Source organism: Elephantulus edwardii, unplaced genomic scaffold (assembly GCF_000299155.1).
Source record: "Elephantulus edwardii isolate Elephantulus edwardi_28Jun2011 unplaced genomic scaffold, EleEdw1.0 scaffold02924, whole genome shotgun sequence".
Lineage (NCBI taxonomy): Eukaryota > Metazoa > Chordata > Mammalia > Macroscelidea > Macroscelididae > Elephantulus > Elephantulus edwardii.
This window is the reverse complement of record NW_006402674.1, coordinates 1,587-2,834: the sequence shown is the minus strand read 5'-3', so window position 1 is coordinate 2,834 and position 1,248 is coordinate 1,587.

Sequence of the window (1,248 nt, the reverse complement as noted above, 5' to 3'; positions counted from 1 at the left end):
TTTTTTTTTTTTTTTTTTAGGGGGGGTGGGAAGGAAGGTTGTAAATTAAGAATTGTAGTCAAGAAGTAAAAACTGGCCTGTGTGTTTCCTAATGCCATTCAATTTTGTTGATCACCCCATTGTCTAAAGCAGCAAAACTGAAGGGGGAACTGATCGTTGTACACACTTTGAATTACTTTGCATGGTCTCATAAGTAATTGGTGTAAGAATCTTGACCTTTTTTTTATATTTGGAAGCAAATAAATATGGAAATTAAAAAAAAAAAACCAAAAGAAACCCCAGATATGAACCTTGCCCTGTCCTGCAGCGCCCTCGTGATTTCTGCCCATTGAGTAGGTAGAATACAACATTAATATGTGAAATTTTTACTTTGTTCACACATGTAAGTACCAGTGTGAAGTCAAAGATCCAAGTGCACTATATAATTTCTCTAAGATTAAAGATTACCTGAATGTCAGATTTTTTCCTTAGGGATTAAATAAGCAAACACACTACTGTTGTGTCATGGCCACCCTCCCATGAGTGTCCAAGACTGTAAATCTTAGCAGGACAGTACATCTTTTTTTCCTGTGCTGATGGATTGGAACAGCCAACCTTTCAGTTAGCATCTCTGCATTTTAATGTATACTGTCACCAGCCCTTTAGACTTTGAGATGAATGCGTTTATTTAGATTTGTCTCAGAGCTAGTTTACAAAGATTAAGTATCATAGAATGATGGGTCAAAATCAGTTTAACTTAAATGTTCACTACTTCACATGCTTCTATGTTTCTAAGTTCAGAAGTTTTTCTAAAGTGTCTCATGACTTAAAAACTTCTAATAATTTTCAAGTTTGCAATAATTTATAGGTAATTTAAGAGAGCCTTATAAAAGTAGATATAATCCTCTTTCTCAGTTCATATTTTGAGTGATTATACCTGTATATTTTGAAAGTATGAAGCTGGATTATGTGAAGAAGTATATGTCATCAGTTGGTATTGGAGCCAAGATCCATGTGACATCAGCAGTGATATTGCTGGTTCCATGGTCTCATTTAAATCCAGCTTCATCTTTTGGGAGTTCCCTGTCATTGTGCCACCAAGTTGACTAGGAATCATACCAGCACTATGAAAAATAGATCTGAACCAACTCATTAACAACCTGTGTTAGCAATAGCAAGGAGTTGGAAACAACCCAGGTGCCCATCAACAAACGAATGGATAGAGAAGCTGTGGTATATTCACACAATGGAATACTATGCTGCATTGAA